We start from the raw sequence: 22,110 nt of genomic DNA, 5'->3' as shown, positions 1-22,110 counted from the left end.
TTTTCAAAAACTGGTAGTGACTCTTTGATGCGCCTGAAATTGAACAGGCTCAGTTCCTGGATGATGTCACCTGTTTATTTCCACAATTCAGTGTTTGAATAATGCAATGAAAAAAATCCCAGAAATAGCACAAAGGGAAATAAGCCAGCCAGAGAATCCCAATAATGAGCAAACATAATGACTTACACTCCATCTCTCTCTACCCCTGCCTAATTCCTTTTCTTAACCCGACATATTGGGTAAACTTAACTTCACATTATCACTATCAAATTTATAAATAATTATAGAATACTTGGTATGACAATTGGAAGGTATACTTTTATATTTTGGAAGAGGATTCTAATGAGCTGGACTGATTACTCAGGGGTCAGTGGATGATATTTTGGTGGTAATGGAGAATCTGTTAACTTGAAAGTTAGTTGGCAAAATGCTGAGCCACAGAAATATTCACACTGACTTTATGATGAACGGTTAACGCTCTCAAAGGTTCAGTAAGCCAAGATATTCCCTCCTGGAAGCTTGTTCCAACAGTTCTTATGCAGGCAAAATTCTTTCTGAAATCAATGCCTTTCACTAATATAAGCCAACTCTTTTTCCTGTCCAGTCATCACTGACAATATTTCCTTCCTTCAGATAGATTTTTGAGGACGATTTCCCTGTGGTTGATGCTTCTAAAATAATTTTTCTTCTGATTTCTACATGGACACTTGAAAAGTCCTGTCTCTTCCTTCACTCCCATTCCAGCTCCCTCCACTTTCTGAATCCAGCCATTTGGGAAGCATCCCCAAGGTGTTTAAAAGCCCATCATTTTTCTTCATAAAGGAGTCAAAGCATAGGTGCTTTGGTTTTATGTTTTTGTTTTTTATTTTTCTTAACATCTTTATTGGAGTCTAATTGCTTTACAATGGTATGTTAGTTTCTGCTTTATAACAAAGTGAATCAGGTATACATATACGTTTATTCCCATATCTCCTCCCTCTTGCTTCTCCCTCCCACCTTCCCTATCCCACCGTTCTAGGTCACAAAGCCCTGAGCTGATCTTCTTGTGCTATGTGGCTGCTTCCCACTAGCTATCTATTTTACATTTGGTAGTATATATAAATCCATGCCACTACCTCACTTCATCCCAGCTTACCCTTCCCCCTCCCAGTGTCCTCAAGTCAATTCTCTATGTCTGCGTCTTTATTCCTGTCCTGCCCCTAGGTTCTTCAGAACCTTTTTTTTTTTAGATTCTCTATATATGTGTTAGCATATGGTTTTTTTTTTCTCTTTCTGAGTTACTTCAATCTGTATGACAGAATCTAGGGTTCATCTACCACACTACAAATAACTCAATTTCATTTCTTTTTATGGCTGAGTAATATTCCATTGTATATATGTGCCACATCTTCTTTATCCATTCATCTGTCGATGGACATTTAGGTTTCTTAAATATCCTGGCTATTGTAAATAGAGCTGCAGTGAGCATTGTGGTACATGACTCTTTTTGAATTATGGTTTTCTCAGGGTGTATGCCAAGTAATGGGATTGCTAGGGCATATGGTAGTTCTATATTTAGTTTTTTAAGGAACCTCCATACTGTCCTCCATAGTGACTGTATCAGTTTACATTCCCACCAACAGTGCAAGAGGGTTCCCTTTTCTCCACACCCTCTCCAGCATTTATTGTTTGTAGATTTTTTGATGACTGCCATTCTGACTGGTGTGAGGTGAGTTTTGATTTACACTGTAGTTTTGATTTGGATTTCTCTAATGATTAATGATGTTGAGCATCCTTTCATGTGTTTGTTGGCAATCTCTATATCTTCTCTGGAGAAATGTCTATTTAGGTCTTCTGCCCCCTTTTGGATTTGTTTGCTTGTTTTTTTGATATTGAGCTGCATGAGCTGCTTGTATATTTTGGAGATTAATCCTTTGTCAGTTGCTTCATTTGCAAATATTTACTCACATTCTGAGAGTTGTCTTTTCATCTTGTCTATGGTTCCCTTTGCTGTGCAAAAACATTTAAGTTTCATTAGGTCCCATTTGTTTATTTTTCTTTTTATTTCCATTTCTCTAGGAGGTGCGTCAAAGAGGATCTTGCTGTGATTTATGTCATAGAGTGCTCTGCCTGTTTTTCCTCTACAAGTTGTATAGTGTCTGAGCTTACATTTAGGTCTTTAATCCATTTTGAGTTTTCTTTTGTGTGTATGGTGTTAGCGAGTGTTCTAATTTCAGATGCTTTGGTTTTAAATCAAATCTGTGTGCTATGAAAGAGAGTAAGAACTATAGTGAGTGTAAAAATAAAATATATTAAAAATAAATGATAACACAGGTGAAAATTCCAGGCATGGACTCATGCTTTGGAGTGAGTAGAGTGGGGCAAATGAACTGATGCTCTTAGTTTTATTTTCTCTGATTTCTCTCAGTATGAGAACAGTAAATTCTGAATCAGAAGATACTTTCAGGCAAAGCCTTTGGAAAGGGTGTATGCATGATTTTAAGGGATTTGCTGCTATTAAAAATAAACAAAAAAGCAACCCTACCTTTTTTAGGTTAGCCAGGAAAGTGGATAGATCATTGAAGAAACTTATGAAATAAGACCCATAGAGAAATGTAAGGCAAGAAAGAGAGATTGATATTATCTTCATCATTGTAAATATGAAGTCATGCTGAGCAAAAAAACTAGTTGTTGCTTTAAGCCACTAATATTGCAATAATTTGTTTTATAGCAATACATAACTGCTGCATGGCCTTCAGAATTTTGTCCACTATAATCTAGCCCCTGCTTTTCACTTCAAGCTCCTCTGCTACTTTCTTCCTTGTATATTGGGCTCCTGCCACATCAAGTTACTTCTCTTTTATCTTAAAGATACTAGACATTTTTTAAAAACTGGAGTATAATTGACTTACAATATTGGTTAGTTTCAGTTGTACAGCATACTGATTCAATATTTTTATACATTAAGTAATGATCAACATAATAAGTCTAGTTACCGTCGGTTACCATACAAAGTTATTACAATGATATTGACTATATTCCCTATGCTGTATGCCACATCACTGTGACTATTTTATAACTGGAAATGGGTGCCTCTTAGTCTTCCGTGTCTATTTCCCTCATTCCTATACACCACCCTTCTGCCAATCACAAGTTTGTACTCTGTATCTATGAATCTGTTTCTGTTTTGTTATGTTTATTCACTTGTTTTGTTTCTTAGATTCCACATATACATGAAATTATATGGTTTTTGTCTTTCTCTGTCCGAGTTATTTCACTAGCATAATACCCTGTAAGTCCATCTATGCTGTCCTAAATGGCAAGATTTCATTCTTTCTTTATGGCTGAGAAGTATCCCATTGTGTGGATATATATATATATATATATATATATATATATATATATATGTATATCTCACATCTTCTTTAGCCATTCATCTATTGATGGACATTTATGTTGCTCCATGTCTTTGCTAATGTAAATAGTGCTTCTATGAACATTGGGGTGCATGGATCTTTTTGAAATAGTGTATTTTCTTTGGAAAAATACTCAGAAGTGGAATTGCTGGATCATATGATAGTTCTACTTGTAGTTTTTTGAGGAACCTCCAGACTGTTTTCCATAGTGGTTGCACCAACTTACATTGCCGCCAACAGTGCACAGGGGTTCGAATGTTTTCTTTTCTCCGCATCCTCACATAAACTTGTTATTTCCTGTCTTTTTGGTAATAGCCATTCCTACAGGTGTGATGTGATATCTCATTGTGGTTTTGATTTGCATTTCCCTGATGATTAATGATATTGAACTTCTTTTCATGTGTCTGTTGTCCATCTGTATGTCTTCTTTGGAAAAAAAGTCTATTCAGGTCCTCTACCAATTTTTTATTGAGTTTTCTGGCTTTTTGAAGTTGAATTGTATGAGTTCTTTTTATATTTTGAATATTAACCCCTTATCAAATAGGTAGTTTGAAAATATGTTCTCCCATTTGGCAAGCTGCCATTTCATTTTGTTGATAGTTTCGTTCACTGTGAAGAAGCTTTTTTGTTTGATTTAGTCTCATTTGTTTATCTTGCTTTTGTTTTCCTTGTGTGAGGAGACATATACAAAAAAAAAAAAAAATAGTGCTAAGACCAAAGTCAGAAAGTTTACTGCCTATGTTTCTTCTAGGATTTTTATGATTTCCGGTCTTACACCTAAGTCTTTAAACTGTTTTCAGTTTATTTTGTATATAGTGTGAGAAAGTAGTCCTGCTTGATTTTTTTACATGTGGCTGTCAGTTTTCCCAACACCGTTTGCTGAAGAGGTTGTTTTGTTCTCCAGTGTATACTCTTGCCTCCTTTGTCATAAATTAATTGACTATATAAGTGTTGTGTTTATTTATGAGTTGTCTATTCTGTTCCATTAATTTATGTGTCTATTTTTGTGCCAGTACCATACTGTTTTGATCGCTGTAACTTTGTAGTATAGTTTGAAATCAGAGAGTGTAAGATCTCCAGCTGTGCTTTTCATTTTTTTTTCTCAAGATTGTTTTGGCTCTTTGGGGGTCTTTCATGTTTCTCTACAAATTTTAGGATTATTTGTTCTAGTTCTGTGAAAAAATGTCATGTATATTTTGATAGGGATTATATTAAATATGAAGATTGCCTGGGGTAGTATGGTCATTTTAACAAGATTAATTCTTCCAGTCCATGAGCATGGTATATCTTTCCATTTATTTGTGCTGTCTTCAGTTTCTTTCATCAATATCTTATAGTTTTTGGAGTACAGATCATTTACCTCCTTTATTAGATTTATTTCTAGGTAATTTTTTATGCAACTGTAAATGAAATTGTTTTCTTAATTTCTCTTTCTGATTATTGTTAGTGTATAATACAATAGATTTCTGTACATTAATTTTTCTAACAAGCCTGCACTTTTACTACATTTTACTCCCCCCCACCATTGAACATTTTTGAACTTATATTTTACATCTTTTTGTTTTGTGTATCTCTTAACTACTTATTGTGGATATAGATGTTTTTACTGCTTTTGTCTTTTAACCTTCTTACCAGGTTTCTAAGTGGTTGATCTATTACCTTTCTTGTATGTTTGCATTCCCAAATGAATTTTTTCCTTTTATAATTTTCCTATTTCTAGTTGTGATCTTTTATTTCCTGCTTAGAGAAATCCTTCTAATATTTTTTGTAAAGACACTTTAGTGGTGTTGAGTTCTTTTAGCTTTTCCTTGTCTATAAAACTCTACTCTTTCAAATCTGAGTGATAGCTTTGCTGGTTGGGGTATTGTTGGTTGTAGGTTTTTTTTTTTTTTTTCTTTCATCACTTTGTATATAGCATGGCAATCCCTTATGGCCTTCAGAGTTTCTGATGAAATGTCAGCTGATTGTCTTATGGGAGTTCCCTTGTAGATAAGTAGTTGCTTTTTCTTGCTGCTTTTGATTCTTCCTTTATCTTTAATTTTTATCATTTTAATTACAGTGTGCTTTGGTGTGGACCTTTTTCAGTTCATTTTGTTTTGGGATTCTCTGTGCTTCCTGGGCCTGCATGTCTGTTTCATTTCCCAGGTTAGGGAAGTTTTCAGCTATTATTTCTTTAAGTAAACTTCTGCCTCTCTCTCTCTTTCTCTCTCTCTCTCTCCTCCTGGGACCTCTATAATAGAAATTTTAGCATGCTTGATGTTATCCCAGAGGTCTCTTAAACTATTTCCATTTTTAAAAATTATTTTTTCTGTTCAGCTTGGGTGATTTACACTACTACCTTCCAGTTTGCTGATCTGCTCCCTAAATCATCTAATCTAGTGTATTTCCTTCCTAGTATATGTTTTATTTCAGTTATTGTATTCTTTATCTCTGCTTGGTTCTTGCATTGTGAGGTGACTTCCAACCTGCCGGTGGTGGAGCTGGGTTCCAGCAGGCATGACTGTATGGCCCAGTGGGTCCCGGGGCTGGTGTTAGCCTGCTGGTGGGAGTGGCCAGGCCTCAGTGTGGCTTCCTGTCATGCTGGCATACTGGTGGGCAGTAAGCCCCTGCTGTTAATAGGTTAGAGGCAGGACTCCAGAATGGCACCTGCCAGCACCAGTGTCATTGTGGTAGGACAAGCTCCCCCAAATGGCTGCCTCCAGTGCCTGTGTCCCCAGGGGGAGTCTCAGATGCCTCCTGACCCTCCAAGAGGCTCTCCAAGATCAGCATGTGGGTCTGACCCAGTCTCCTTTCAAATTATTGCTTCTACCCTGGGTCTTGGAGTGTGTGAGATTTTGTGCTCACCTTTTAAGAGTGGAGTCTCTATTTCCCACAGTCCCCTAGCTCTCCCAAAAGTAAAACATGCTAGCTTTCAAAATAAAACATTCTGGGGGCTTGTCTTCCCAGTGCAGGACCCCTGGGCTGGGGAGTCCAATGTAGGGACCCCTTGCTCCTTTGCGAGAACTATGCAGTTGTGATTCTCTTCCTGTTTGTGGATTGTCCACCTGGGGCATGGGTGTTGATTATACCACATCTTCACCCCTCCTACTTGTCTCGTTGTGGCTCCTTCTTTATATCTTTAGCCATGGAAAGTATTTTCTCCTAGTATGCAGGAGATAGTTGCTCTGTAAATAGTCGTAATTTTGGTGTGTCTGTGGGAGGAGGAGAGCTCAGGGTATCTCTACTCTACCATCTTGGCCACACCCCTCCAGATTTTATATTTGATGTTTAAATATTTAATTCTTAATTTACTCTTCTTCCCTATGCTGTTTCAGTCCTGCCTCACATACATATACACATCCTTTTTCATAATTCAGATTACAGTCTATATATCACATTTTCGAAAAGGCTTTTCCTAAACCAAAGACAGTTGAGATGCCCCATAGTTCTCTTAACGCACTTACTTTTCTTTTATAGCACTTATCACAACTGTAAGCATCAATTTTTTATAACATTTTTCTTCTCCAGGTGGCAATGAGTTCCACAAGGGCAAGGGTCACATCTAGGTCATTCCCTGCTGTGTCCCTGCAACTAGTGCAATGCCTGCTCCATTGTAGGTTCTTTGTAGGTCTAAGTATGAGTTGAATAAATAAATGCTTCACAAGTATTTTCTGAATAAATATCTACTCTCATTATCATTATTATTATGTTTTATCCTCTGAAAATGGATTTTCAATGCCAGGGAAATCCATTGTGCTATGCATTGTGTGGTTCTGTAAAGTCAATAATTAAACAGCTGTCAGTATATCTACTACTTTTTTCATCCAAAAGAAACTGGGAGCTCTAGCCTATTAATTGTTAAATAGAGAAAACTGGAAAGAGGTGTTTTTCTGGGCGGGGGGGAGGGAGAGTAGACATCAATATTAATATAAAGTACTTTATTTTACTTTTTTAAATAGTAAAAGATAAGTATGTTAGAATATTAACATGCAAGAGAGCGAGTGCAGGTTTTTTCCAGGGAAATGACTGTCACCATGAATAATTGTTAAGGTCAGACCTTAGAAAGAGCTTATTATTTAAGACACATAGGCAGAATATTCAAGTATAACATAAACATCTTTATGCTCAAAACAATGCCGCATAGCATGCGACTATTTTAGAGATTGGTGGCGGGGTCAAATATTCTACTACATATAAGTAAAATGGGTGCAGAAGTAGAACTTCACAAACCTCTTGAGGCCAGTGAATTGCCAAACCAGCAAAATCTTATTACCGTTCATGAGGGTTTGTTTGTTTATGGCCTCCTGACACTGCCATTTATGATTCTACAGAAAATATGGCAAGAATGGCTTTGCCTCAGGCCAAAGGCCTTAAGGGGTTTATATAATGCCAAATGGTAAATAGGTATAGATTGAAAAAAAAAATGTGGTCTTCCAAAATCTGCAAAAGAATGGAGGAAATCTCGTCCTGACTGTTGACTTCTGAGATAACTCTAAATTTGGGCAATTCACTTGTTTTCTTATCCTCAGTTCATTTATCTCCAAACTGGGAGGAAATTTAAATGATGACTAGGGTCACTTCTGCCTATAATAGTCATAGACGGTACAATTTATAAGCATAGATTGTCTACCACATCTGCACCTAATGGGGGTCAATGTTAGCATGCAGATTCCTAGGTCCTTGTACAGATCCAACAAAGCAAAGTGAAAAGTGGTGTGTGTGTGTGGGGGGGTGCAGAATTCATAAATCTTTACTTTAAAAACAAACAAAAAAACTCATCTTCAGGTGAATCATAAGCATACTTATGCTCAGGAACAACTTTTTTTAATTATTATTTTTAACATCTTTATTGGAGTATAATTGCTTTACAATGGTGTGTTAGTTTCTGCTTTATAACAAAGTGAATCGGTTATACATATACATATGTTCCCATATCTCTTCCCTCTTGCGTCTCCCTCCCTCCCACCTTCCCTATCCCACCCCTTTAGGTGGTCACAAACCACCGAGCTGATCTCCCTATGCTATGCGGCTGCTTCCCACTAGCTATCTATTTTACGTTTGGTAGTATATACATGTCCATGGCACTCTCTCATCTTGTCACAGCTCACCTCTCCCCGTCCCCATTTCTCCAAGTCCATTCTCTAGTAGGTCTGTGTCTTTATTCCCATCTTACCCTTAGGTTCTTCATGACAATTTTTTTTCTTGGATTCCATATATATGTGTTAGCATACGGTATTTATCTTTCTCTTTCTGACTTACTTCACTCTGTATGACAGACTCTAGGTCCATCCACCTCACGACAAATAACTCAATTTCATTTCTTTTTATGGCTGAGTAATATTCCATTGTATATATGTGCCACATCTTCTTTATCCATTCATCTGATGATGGACACTTAGGTTGTTTCCATCTCCTGGCTATTGTAAATAGAGCTACAATGAACATTTTGGTACATGACTCTTTTTGAATTATGGTTTTCTCAGGGTATATGCCCAGTAGTGGGATTGCTGCATCATACGGTAGTTCTATTTGTAGTTTTTAAGGATCTTCCATACTGTTCCCCATAGCGGATGTACCAACTCACATTCCCACCCACAGTGCAAGAGTGTTCCCTTTCCTCCACACCTTCTCCAACATTTATTGTTTCTAGATTTTTTGATGATGGCCATTCTGACTGGTGTGAGATGATATCTCATTGTAGTTTTGATTAGCATTTCTCTAATGATTAAAGATGTTGAGCATTCTTTCATGTGTTTGTTGGCAATCTATATATCTTCTTTGGAGAAATGTCTATTTAAGTGTTCTGCCCATTTTTGGATTGGGTTGTTTGTTTTTTCATTATTGAGCTGCATGGGCTGCTTGTAAATTTTGGAGATTAATCCTTTGTCAGCTGCTTCATTTGCAAATATTTTCTCCCATTCTGAGGGTTGTCTTTCCTTCTTGTTTATGGTTTCCTTTGCTGTGCAAAAGCTTTGAAGTTTCATTAGGTCCTATTTGCTTATTTTTGTTTATATTTCCATTTCTCTGGGAGGTGGGTCAAAAGGATCTTGCTATGATTTATCTCATAGAGTGTTCTGCCTATGTTTTCCTCGAATAGTTTGATAGTTTCTGGCCTTACATTTAGGTCTTTAATCCATTTTGGGCTTATTTTTGTTTATGGTGTTAGGGAGTGGTCTAATCTCATACTTTTACATGTACCTGTCTAGTCTTCCCAACATCACTTATTGAAGAGGCTGTCCTTTCTCCACTGTACATTCCTGCCTCCTTTATCAAAGATAAGGTGACCATATGTGCATGGGTTTATCTCTGGGCTTTCTATCCTGTTTCATTGATCTATATTTCTGTTTTTGTGCCAGTACCATACTCTCTTGATTACTGTAGCTTGGTAGTATAGTCTGAAGTCAGGGAACCTGATTCCTCCAGCTCCGTTTTTTGTTCTCAAGATTGCTTTGGCTATTTGGGGTCTTTTGTGTTTCCATACAAATTGTGAAATCTGTTGTGCTACTTTTGTGAAAAATGCCAGTGGTAGTTTGGTAGGGATTGCATTAAATCCGTAGATTGCTTCGGGTAGTAGAGTCATTTTCACAATGTTGATTCTTCCAATCCAAGAACATAGTATATCTCTCCATCTATTTGTATTATCTTTAATTTCTTTCATCAGTGTCTTATAATTTTCTGCATACAGGTCTTTTGTCTCCTTAGGTAGATTTATCCCTAGATATTTTATTCCTTTTGTTGCAATGGTAAATGGGATTGTTTTTTGATTTCACTTTCAGATATTTCATCATTGGTGTATAGAAATGCCAGATATTTCTGTGCATTAATTTTGTATCCTGCTACTTTACCAATTTCATTGATTAGCTCTAGTAGTTTTCTGGTAGCATCTTTAGGATTCTCTTTGTATAGCATCACGTCATCTGCAAACAGTGACAGCTTAACTTCTTCTTTTCTGATTTTGATTCTTTTTTTCCTTTTCTTCTCTGATTGCTGTGGCTAAAACTTCCAAAACTATGCTGAATGAGCATGGTGAGAGTGGGCAACCTTGTCTTGTTCCTGATCTTAGTAGAAATGGTTTCAGTTTTTCACCATTGAGGATGATGTTGGCTGTGGGATTTTCATATATTGCTTTATTATGTTGGGGAAAGTTCCCTCTATGCTTACTTTCTGCAGGGCTTTTATCATAAATGGGTGTTGAATTTTGTCAAAAGCTTTCTCTGCATCTATTGAGATGATCACATGATTTTTCTCCTTCAATTTGTTAATATGGTGATCACATTGATTGATTTGCATATATTGAAGAATCCTTGCAATCCTGGAATAAACCCAAATTAATCATGGTGTATGATCCTTTTAATGTGCTGTTGGATTCTGTTTGCTAGTATTTTGTTGAGGATATTTGCATCTATGTTCATCAGTGATATTGGCCTATAGTTTTCTTTCTTTGTGATATCCTTGTCAGGTTTTGGTATCAGGGTGATGGTGGCCTCATAGAATGAATTTGGGACTGTTCCTCCCTCTGCTATATTTTCGAAGAGTTTGAGAAGGATAGGTTTTAGCTCTTCTCAAAATGTTTGATGGAATTCACCTGTGAAGCCATCTGGTCTTGGGCTTTTTTTTGTTGGAAGATTTTTAATCGCAGTTTCAATTTCAGTGCTTGTGATTGGTCTCTTCATATTTTCCATTTCTTCCTGATTCAGGCTTGTCTGGTTGTGCATTTCCAAGAATTTGTCCATTTCTTCCAGGTTGTCCATTTTATTGGCATAGAGTTGCTTCTAGTAATCTCTCATGATCTTTTTTTTTTTTTTTTTTTTTTTGTGGTACGTGGGCCTCTCACTGTTGTGGCCTCTCCTGTTGCGGAGCACAGGCTCCGGGCGCGCAAGCTCAGCAGCCATGGCTCACGGGCCCAGCTGCTCCGCGGCATGTGGGATCTTCCCGGACCGGGGCACGAACCCGTGTCCCCTGCATCGGCAGGCAGACTCTCAACCACTGCGCCACCAGGGAAGCCCTCTCATGATCTTTTTTATTTCTGCAGTGTCAGTTGTTACTTCTCCTTTTTCATTTCTAATTCTATTGATTTGAGTCTTCTCCCTTTTTTTTTGTGATGAGTCTGGCTAATGGTTTATCAATTCTTTTTATCTTCTCAAGGAACTAGCTTTTAGTTTTATTGATCTTTGTTATCATTTCCTTCATTTCTTTTTCATTTATTTCTGATCTGATCTTTATGATTTCTTTCCTTCTGCTAACTTTGGGGGTTTTTGTTCTTCTTTCTCTAATTGCTTTAGGTGCAAGGTTAAGTTGTTTATTTGAGATGTTTCCTGTTTCTTAAGGTAGGATTGTATTGCTATAAACTTCCCTCTTGGAATTGCTTTTGCTGCATCCCATAGGCTTTGGGTCGTTATGTCTCCACTGTCATTTGTATCTAGGTATTTTTTGATTTCCTCTTTGATTTTTTCAGTGATCACTTCGTTATTAAGTAGTGTATTGTTTAGCCTCCATATGTTTGTATTTTTTACAGATCTTTTCCTGTAATTGATATCTAGTCTCGTCGCGTAGTGGTCGGAAAAGATACTTGATACAATTTCAGTTTTCTTATATTTACGAAAGCTTGATTTGTGACCTAAGATATGATTTATCCTGGAGAATGTTCCATGAACACTTGAGAAAAATGTGTATTCTGTTGTTTTTGGATGGAATGTCCTATAAATATCAATTAAGTGCATCTTGTTTAATGTATCATTTAAAGCTTGTGTTTCCTTATTTATTTTCATTTTGGATGATCTGTCCATTGGTGAAAGTGGGGTGTTAAAGTCCCCTACTATGAATGTGTTACTGTCGATTTCCCCTTTTATGGCTGTTAGTAACTGCCTTATGTATTGAGGTGCTCCTATGTTGGGTGCATAAATATTTACAATTGTTATATCTTCTTCTTGGATCGATCCCTTGATCATTATGTAGTGTCCTTCTTTGTCTCTTCTTATAGTCTTTACTTTAAAGAATATTTTGTCTGATATGAGAAATGCTACTCCAGCTTTCTTTTGGTTTCTATTTGCATGGAATATCTTTTTTCATCCCCTCACTTTCAGTCTGTATGTGTCCCTAGGACTGAAGTGGGTCTCTTGTAGGCAGCATGTATATGAGTCTTTTTTTGTATCCATTCAGCCAGTGTGTGTCTTTGGTGGGAGCATTTATTCCATTTACATTTAAGGTAATTATTGATATGTATGTTCCTATTTCCATTTTCCTCACTGTTTTTGGTTTCTTATTGTAGGTTTTTCCTTCTCTTGTGTTTCTTGCCTAGAGAAGTTCCTTTAGCATTTGTTGTAAAGCTGATTTGGTGGTGCTGAACTCTCTCAGCTTTTGCTTGTCTGTAAAGGTTTTAATTTCTCCAATAAATCTGAATGAGATCCATGCTGCGTAGAGTAATCTTGGTTGTAGGTGTTTCTCCTTCATCACTTTAAATATGTCCTGCCAGTCCCTTCTGGCTTCCAGAGTTTCTGCTGAAAGATCAGCTGTTAACCTTATGGGGATTCCCTTGTGTGTTATTTGTTGTTTTTCCCTTCCTGCTTTTAATATGTTTTCTTTGTATTTAATTTTTGACAGTTTGATTAATATGTGTCTTGGCGTGTTTCTCCTTGGATTTATCCTGTATGGGTCTCTCTGTGCTTCCTGGACTTGATTATTTCCTTTCTCATATTAGGGAAGTTTTCAACTATAATCTCTTCAAATATTTTCTCAGTCCCTTTCTTTTTCTCTTCTTCTTCTGGAACCCCTATAATTCAAATGTTCGTTCATTTAATGTTGTCCCCGAGGTCTGTGAGAATGTCCTCAGTTCTGTTCATGCTTTTTTCTTTATTCTGCTCTGCAGTAGTTATTTCCACTATTTCATCTTCCAGGTCACTTAACCAGTTATCTGTTCTTCTGCTTCAGTTATTCTTCTGTTGAACCCTTCCAGAGTATTTTTAATTTCATTTATTGTGCTGTTCATCATTGCATGTTTCATCTTTAGTTCTTCTAGGTGCTTGTTAAATGTTTCTTGCATTTTCTGTATTTTCTCTATTCTATTTCCATCTTTACTATCATTATTCTGAATTCTTATTCAGGTAAAGTGCCTATTTCCTCTTCATTTGTTAGGTCTGGTGGATTTTTATCTTGCTCCTTCATCTGCTGTGTGTTTTTCTGTCTTCTCATTTTCCTTACCTTACTGTGTTTGGGGTCTCCTTTTATTAGGCTGCAGGTTCGTAGTTCCCATTGTTTTTGGTGTCTGTCCCCAGTGACTAAAGTTGGTTTAGTGGGTTGTGTAGGTTTCCTGGTGGAGGGGACTAGTGCCTGTGTTCTGGTGGATGAGGCTGGATCTTGTCTTTCTGTTGGGCAGGTCCATGTCTGGTGGTGTGTTTTGGGGTGTTTGTGGACTTATTATGATTTTAGGCAGCCTCTCTGCTAATGGGTGGGGTTGTGTTCCTGTCTTGCTAGTTGTTTGGCATAGGGTGTCCAGCACTGTAGCTTGCTGGTCGTTGAGTGAAGCTGGGTGTTGTTTTTGAGATGGAGATCTCTGGGAGATTTTCGCCATTTGATATTACGTGGAACTGGGGGGTCTCTTGTGGACCAGTGTCCTGAAGTTGGCTCTCCCACCTCAGAGGCACAGCACTGACTCCTGGCTGCAGCATGAAGAGTCTTTCATCCACATGGCTCAGAATAAAAGGGAGAAAAATTAGAAAGTAAGAAAGAAAGAAAGAAAGAGAGAGAGAGAGAAAGATAGAATGAGGATAAAATAAAATAAAGTTATTAAAATTAATTATTGAGAAAAAAAATTTTTTAAGTAAAAACAAACAAACAAACAAACAAAAAACGGACGGATGGAACCTTAGGACAAATGGTGAAAGCAAAGCTATATAGAAAAAAATCCCACACAGAAGCATACACATACACACTCACAAAAAGAGGAAAAGGGGAAAAAATAATAAACCTTGCTCTCAAGTCCACCTCCTCAATTTGGGATGATTCATTGTCTATTCATGTATTCCACAGATGCAGGGTCCATCAAGTTGATTGTGCAGATTTAATCCGCTGCTCCTGAGGCTGCTGGGAGAAATTTCCCTTTCTCTTCTTTGTTCGCACAGCTCCCGGGGTTCAGCTTTGGATTTGGCCCCGCCTCTGCTTGTACGTCGCCTGAGGGTGTCTGTTCTTCGCTCAGACAGGACGGGGTTAAAGGAGCAGCTGCTTCGGGGGCTCTGGCTCACTCAGGCCGGGGGGCGGGAAGGGTGCAGATGCGGGGTGAGCCTGCGGCGGCAGAGGCCGGAGGGACATTGCACCGGCCTGAGGCGTGACGTGCATTCTCCCAGGGAAGTTGTCCCTGGATCCCAGGAACCTGGCAGTGGCGGGCTGCACAGGCTCCCCGGAAGAGGGTGTGGATAGTGACCTGTGCTCGCACACAGGCTTCTTGGTGGCGGCAGCAGCAACCTTATTGTCTCATGCCCGTCTCTGGGGTCCGCGCTGTTAGCCGTGGCTCACGCCCGTCTGTGGAGCTCCTTTAAGCAGCGCTGTTAATTCCCTCTCCTCATGCACCCAGAAACAAAGAGGTAAGAAAAAGTCTCTTGCCTCTTCGGCAGGTCCAGACTTTTCCCTGGACTCCCTCCCGGCTAGCCGTGGTGCACTAACCCCTTCAGGCTGTGTTCAGGCCTCTAGTCCTCTCCTTGCGCTCCGACCGAAGCCCGAGCCTTGGATTCCAGCTCTGCCTGCCCCGGTGGGTAAGCAGACAAGCCTCTTGGGCTGGTGAGTGCTGGTCGGCATCGATCCTCTGTGCGGGAATCTCTCCTCTTTGCCCTCTGCACCCCAGTGGCTGTGCTCTCCTCTGCGGCGCCAAAGCTTCCGCCTCCGCCACCCACAGTCTCTGCCCGCTAAGGGGCTTCGTAGTGTGTTGAAACCTTTTCTCCTTCACGGCTCCCTCCCACTAGTGCAGGTCCCGCCCCTAACCTTTTGTCTCTGTTTATTCTTTTCTCTTTTGCCCTACCCAGGTACGTGGGGACTTTCTTGTCTTTTGGGAGGTCTGAGGTCTTCTGCCAGCGTTCAGTAGGTGTTCTGTAGGAGTTGTTCCACGTGTAGATGTATTTCTGATATATCTGTGGGGAGGAAGGTGATCTCCGCGTCTTACTCTTCCGCCGTCTTCCCCATCTTGGAACCACTTCGTATGTTCTCAAAATTTCCCAGTATTAGATATGAGGACATTTAATTTTTGTATAGGCTTGAGAAATATTATACTGAGGAAACACTGACACTTTTAAAATACTAGGAGCAGAAGACACTTGACTCATTTGTTCTGAACTCCTTTCTTCAGTACTGAAGTTGAAATCATTAGAGGCACAACCTTGCTCTCATAATTTTTGTCAAGTTTAGGTCTTATGGCATTTAAGGTCTTACAATCAATCAATGAACACCAAAACCTGTACAGGAAATAGCCAATTAAGGTAAATACTCCACATCCACATTATTTGGGGGATTTGGGTTCCTCTCTCTATTGTCCTATCAGATATTATGGAAGCAGTGTAGTGACTGAGCCAGGTAGTTAGATAGAAGGATTTGATTGTGTTCTTGGTGTGAAAAATATGTCATTATGTCATTATGGTACCCATAATGCATGCATAGATAGATAGATGATAGATAGATAGATAGATAGATAGATAGATACTCACCCACATAATTATCATGTAAAGACACTTGGATTGCTCCTCACATTTCCAGTGACATTCCAGGGCTGCTCTCAATGTTAATTTTTTATGTTCTTCATGGGCATAAAATATGTGCTAAGGAAGTTGAGAGATCCAGAGTTCTGCTTCTCCAGGAGAATTCTCTGCAAACCATTTTGATATGTAAAGTACTTCGAATTGATGTCTTCTAAACATTTCCATGAGATCGACAGCACAGCCATTATATCCTCATTTGACCAATGAAGAATTTCAGTGACCATAGGCTTTTCCAATTTGATGCAGAACTAAACCAAAAATTATTTTCAAGTCTTTTGGCTTTGAAATTGGCACCCTATCTTCCACACCTTATTCATGCCACAGTTCTGAGGTTTTCCCATAATTTTTTTTTTACTTCATTCTGGTAATTGAAGCCATCTGTGTACTTGAAGTGAAGGAAGCAGAGCTAACATACTGACTTTATTGATAATTTATTCAAACCTCCCCATTTTGATGGCTACTGTATTGACCCCATGGTGTGAAGTTACTAGTAGAAAATAGACTGTGGCAGAATGTAGGCTTCATCAAGTCCATTACAGAGATCCCAGGGAGAGGGAATGATATAATGAGATCTCCATTTGCTTAGAAAGAAGCCTGCGCTCCTTCCAAAATAACAAAGAGCCCTTCAGTCTGTTCTCTGCTCTCCATTCCTTCTGCCACTGCTTCAATCTGGGTTCTGTTCAACTTTTATCTGACACATAGTAGGCACCAGAAAACCAACATTTCTTGAATGAAGGAATGATTGAACTATAGCAAATGTCTCAACTTGTTTTAGTCTCCTTTCTTTTTGAAAAAGACTTGGAAGTAGCAACATCAGGACTGGAACCATGGTTAGAGGGGTTCAGGGTACAAGATTTCAACCCTACACTCTGCTGTTCCCAGATCACTGGTCACTTTCATGGTCCACATAATAGACTTGAGGGACATGGTTGTTGCAGCACCAGCCAGGGACTCTTTAACACTTTAGATTCATTATTTGTAAAATTCAACTTTCTACAATCTCTGCACTACATTTGGCTACCATACTGAAATTTCCTAGGCAAGAAAATTACCACAAGTGATGAGGTTTTTAGTCAGATTCATAGTCCTTCCTGAATGCTTACCTGCTCCTTGTTATTTTGTTTAGATCATGTGTTCACAAAGAGTAATCATTGAGAATTGAAGATTCAATTCTGTGAGGACTCTGGCACAGCCCTAGATATGGCTTGACTTGTCCACCTGCTCTGTGCCTGGGGCACTTTCAGAAACTCTTCAATCACTCCTTTGGGCAAAAGAAGGCTGTTTAAGATTCCTTTATAACCTGTAACCCTGTCTGTAGGAGAGTAACCCCATGGAGATGAGGGAGAAGCAGAGCCAATCAAGCTGCATTTTGCTTCCTTTATTCAGCTATAGGTCACTCACCAGCTGTGATTGGGAAGGCATGTTGTATAATTAGAACAGGTCCCTCTAGAACCTCAGTATTAATATTAATTAAAGACACTAATATTCCACCGGAAACTTTGCTGACCACCAGCCATCCCCCTGCCACAACTCTGATTTCGAAAAGGGCTCAAAGTCATTTGGATTTGAAAAGCAGCATTTTCAGTTACATGGAAAGAATATGTAAATGATATATAAAATAGATATCATATGTAATACATGTATGTTATGTATATTATATATATTAAGGTAATATATCTATGTATAAATCCCTTTGATAAGAAGATGATATTGTGTGAGGATTTCCAGACTAATCTACCTTAATCAAGAAAAGAGAGACGTATGTCTGAAAGTGCTTTTTGTCCCATGTGTCACATTCATTTTTTTGGCAGTATGAACCTCAACGAATCAGCATTGCCCATAGCCACCCAGCTTTTTGCTTGTTGTGGTCCTTCAATTAAATTTTGGCCAGTGAATTTTAAGTATAAGTAATACATGCAACTTGCTCACCACTTCTCTAAAAAGGAAGCAGATAAAGCAGGTAGCCCTGCATTCTCTTTTTCACAATCTGTGGTCTAATCTCCATCTATGGCGCTGATGAGCTGGCTACTACTGGGAGGAGGCCCACACTTTAAACTGTGTTGGGTGATTAAAGAAAGTTGAGAGTCTGGACACCAGGCAGAGAAGAACTGCCTGCCTTTCGCACACCCACCTACTTCAAGACTATTGTTTTGAGATAGAATAAACTTTGTTAGAGATTCTGTAGTTTTGGGGCTTTTTAGTATAGAAGCTTACTTTACCCAAACACAAAGTCTTTTTCTATAGACCTAAATCTACAGTACCTTTTATTAATTCAACTTGACTTTGGTTTGATCATCTTAGACTATTCAGGGAGGCAGAACATGATCAGAGTTGAATCAAAAGCTGGTGCATCTCATATGATGCAGCAATACCACTCCTGGGCATATATCCACAGAAAACTCTAATTCAGAAAGCTACATGCACCCAATGTTCACAGCAGCACTATTTATTCAATACAATAGCCAAGACATGGAAGCAACCTAAATGTCCATCGACAGAGGAATGGATAAAGAAGATGTGGTACATATATACAATGGAATACTAGTCAGCCATTAAAAAGAATGAAATAATGCTATTTGAAGCAACATGGGTCGACCTAGAGATTATCATACTAAGTGAAGTAAGTCAGAAAGAGAAAGACATATACTGTGTGATATCACTTATATGTGGAATTTAAAAAATGATACAAATGAACTTATTTACATGACAGAAACTGACTCACAGACATAGAAAGCAAGGTTTTGGTTACCAAAAGGGAATGGGGCTGGGGGAGAGGTCAATTAGGACTTTGTGATGAACAGATACACATTACTACATATAAAATAGATAACCAACAAGGACCTACTACATAGCACAGGGAACTATATTCAATAGCTCATAATAACTTATAATGGAAAAGAATCTGAAAAAGAATATAGGTATGTATAACTGAATCACTTTGCCGAACACCAGAAACTAACATAACATTGTAAATCAACTATACTCCAATAAAAAAAATTTTAAAAAGAGAGAGAGAGAGAGAGAGAGAGAGGAAAAAAAACCCTGGTGCATCTTGGGAAAGTCAAAGAAAAATTTTGAAGGGTAGCGTGATCACATGGTGGCACCAGAAGGACATACTTCTTATATACATACAACCTTTTTGATCTTGGGCTTCACTGAACCTCAGTTTCCTCATCCATAAAATAATGAAAATAATACATGTCTTACAGTACTGCTGTGGGAATTCAGAGCAGTAATATACATGACATTATCTAGCAAAAAATATTTCTCAATAATGCGAATTATATTTCTTCCAATTTTTTAAACTTATTTCAGCCTTGTTTTTTGCGGGGATACTCAGAGTATGGTCTTGTTGTAGTTAGACCATAAACTGTTTTATAAAGAAGACATTTTTCTTCTTGTTAGTTAATTAACTGGAATTGTTTTTGTGGGTTTGAGGCTGACAGAGAAAGGCCATGAGTTGAAATAGGCAATGGCCACTCAGCAGTTCTTTTCTCCTTTCTCTCTCACTTCATGAATACCAAATTTTAGAGCAATACATAAAGGGGAAGGGGACTGGCTGTCCACATAGTCACTCCTGAAGGCTTCCCTCACTGTCATCAAGAGTGCTTTTAACGGAAGTCATTTCCAAAAAGCCCCAAAGCAAATGAAAACGGACACAGACTCCAGAGGTCAGTCCACGGCACAATCTACCCTTTTAGCTTTACTCACGGGGTCTCCTCTGTTTAGGGATTTGCTCTGTTGACTAGGGTACTGAGTGTCAATCAGAGCTCATTTGGTAGTCTGGTTGACATCTCAATTACTGTACTTTATTTTTTATTTGAAGAAAGGCTTTATGATCTAGCCATTTCTTGTTTCCTCTTTGATCCAAGAATCCCTGGGGAAGGTCAACTCTGAATCATCGGAGGAAATGTGGTTCATCTAGAACGGGTTAATGTCTGGATTAGGAAGAGAAAATGGTCAAGTTATATTGCAGCGCACCACTTTTTTTTTTTTTTTTTGCGGTACGCGGGCCTCTCACCATTATGGCCTCTCCCATTGCGAAACACAGGCTCTGGACGCACAGGCTTAGCGGCCACGGCTCACGGGCCCAGCCGCTCCGCGGCATGTGGGATCCTCCCAGACCGGGGCACGAACCCGTGTCCCCTGCATCGCCAGGGAAGCCCCTAGCGCACCACTTTTGATCAATATATATCAATTTAATCCTGTGCTCTGTAGGGAAGAGCATAAAAGAAACCAAACTGAGTTCAAATCCTCGCTCTCTCATTTACCAAAACTAAACATTTTCAAATATTTCTGAACCTCAGTTTCCTTATCTCTAAAACAGATGATGAAAATGTATCTTCATCAAGATAATAATACTTATTTTGAAGAATGGCTGTAGCATATGTTCAATGACTCTGTATGTAAAGTATCTACAATAAAGGCTAGCTATTATCTTTCTTTTCAGGTCATTGGCAATTGATGCACTTCTCATTTTTTTAAATTAGAGATATACTATAGAAGGTGAACCCTGAATCAGTCTGAGCAAGGGAGCTTTATCTTATGCAAATATACATTCAAGACACTTTCCAAAGCCAAATGTAAATGGTGGGTTTGTACTGCATACAGTTTTGTAGTATCAACACTCATGCTCTCTTTCATTGATATAAAATTATGCATCTACATCCTCTCCTAAGCTATGAAATTATACTGCATTTAAGATCCCTTACCTGCTATTTCCATGTAATACATGATTCTTTAAATTCTAATTCATTCATTAAGTATAAATAGTATGCAAGATTACAGAGAAATTTGGGGCATAAACTATATATTGGTTAACTCAAAATCCATCTCCAATCCCTCCTCTCTTCCTTTGCTTACTAGGAAATTTAAACTGTACTGACAGCCTCTCTTGAAATGAAGGGAATCATGTGACACAGTTCTGATGGGCAAAATGTAAGTAGAAGTCTGCCGAAAGCATTTGGGGAAACATATATTTTTAAGGATAGAAAAAAAGAGGAGGATATAAAAAAGCTTGTGAAGCTTTTGCCCTACCGTTTTCTTCCTTTCTGAAATGTGACTAATGCTTAATGTGGAACAAGCCATCCTGCAACTCAATATCCTAAAAATAATGGAATTAAAATATGGAAAGGACCTGAGTCTCGATGTCATGGATGAACATGCGAGTCAGTACTTCAGCTCTTTATTCCATTTTGGACAAATGTTTATCGAACATTGCATGTTACCAACATACTCTTTTAGACTTTGGAGATATAGCAGTGAAAACAAGACACAAAACCCTGCTCTCATAGACCTTACATTCTAGTGTGAGAAGAGAGACAGAAAACAGATTTCTGTGTGTGTGTGTGTGTGTGTGTGTGTGTGTGTGTGTGCGCATGCATGTGCATTACATCAAAATGATAAAAAGAAAATAACCTAAGTGGAAAAATAAAGTAGGGGGAAGACAGGGCTAGGAAGTGCTAGGGTGCATATTTCCCTGCTGAAAGACCTATACGAGAATCAGAATCTGGAAAGTGGGAGATGGCTTGAGTTCTAGGCTTTATGTTCTACAGTATAAATTAAGAGTATGCAATTAAATTAACCCTGCTGGTCACAAGGCAGATAGTATGGGTGAATACTGGGGTGAGAGGGGTTTGCTAGGAGCAAGCAGAATCTTAAGGACTCTCTTTTATATGGTGATGGTGATGTGGAGGCTGGAGAGCGGTGGCCTTATTCAGAGCCATAGACACGGAGAGCTGCCAGGTCTCCCTGCAACTCCAGCCAGTGGGTGTTAGGAAAATGTCACCTACTTTTGCTTATTTCTGTACTACTTGCTGTTTAAGAAAAATAGGCCAACATTTGTTTAAGGCACTGTATACATTGGGTGTTCTGTTACCTGCATCTGGAAATATTTCTAACTGAAACATATATGGTAGGAAGAGGGAATGAAACATTTGTTGTTGTTGTTGAAGTATAGTTGATTTACAATGTTGTGTTAGTTTCAGGTGTACAGCAAA

The sequence above is a fragment of the Phocoena phocoena genome, chromosome 4 (genome assembly GCF_963924675.1).
Source record: "Phocoena phocoena chromosome 4, mPhoPho1.1, whole genome shotgun sequence".
In the NCBI taxonomy this organism is placed as follows: domain Eukaryota; kingdom Metazoa; phylum Chordata; class Mammalia; order Artiodactyla; family Phocoenidae; genus Phocoena; species Phocoena phocoena.
This window is presented reverse-complemented; position numbering follows the sequence as displayed.